This window comes from Microcebus murinus, chromosome 31 (genome assembly GCF_040939455.1).
Source record: "Microcebus murinus isolate Inina chromosome 31, M.murinus_Inina_mat1.0, whole genome shotgun sequence".
Lineage (NCBI taxonomy): Eukaryota > Metazoa > Chordata > Mammalia > Primates > Cheirogaleidae > Microcebus > Microcebus murinus.
This window is the reverse complement of record NC_134134.1, coordinates 4,935,488-4,935,952: the sequence shown is the minus strand read 5'-3', so window position 1 is coordinate 4,935,952 and position 465 is coordinate 4,935,488. Positions and strand designations below refer to the sequence as shown.

Sequence of the window (465 nt, the reverse complement as noted above, 5' to 3'; positions counted from 1 at the left end):
TGTTAGGTTTAGAGGTTATTGTTTAGGTTAGGGTAGGGGTTAGTGTTTAGGGTTAGGGGTTAGGGTTAAAGGTTACTGGTTAAGGTTTAGGGTTCGCATAGGTATTAGTGGTTAGTGTTAGGGTTTAGTGCTTAGGGTTACAGTTTAGGGCTATGTGTTTGGGTTACATAAGTGTTACGGTTTAGGTTTAGGGTTAGAGATAGTGTTTATGATATGTGTTAGTGGATGGGGATGGGAGCTGTGGCAACCTCATAGGCTGGGTTGGCCTTCCAACCCTCCCCTATATCAGCCCAATCCTCCTCTACATCACCCCAACTCTCTAAGGCATGCTACAGAAAAGTGGCAAAAGCCTACAGCACCTGGTATTCCCAGGCGGTCTCCCATCCGAGTACTAACCGGCCCTACCCTGCTTAGCTTTCAAGATCAGATCAGATTGGTCACATCCAGGGTGGTATGGTGGTAGAT

General features: G+C 46.7%; 1 pseudogene; it reads right to left on the bottom strand.

Annotated features, from left to right (window-relative positions):
• Positions 1-347: 347 nt before the first annotated feature.
• Positions 348-465, bottom strand: LOC142865725 (uncharacterized; annotated as a pseudogene).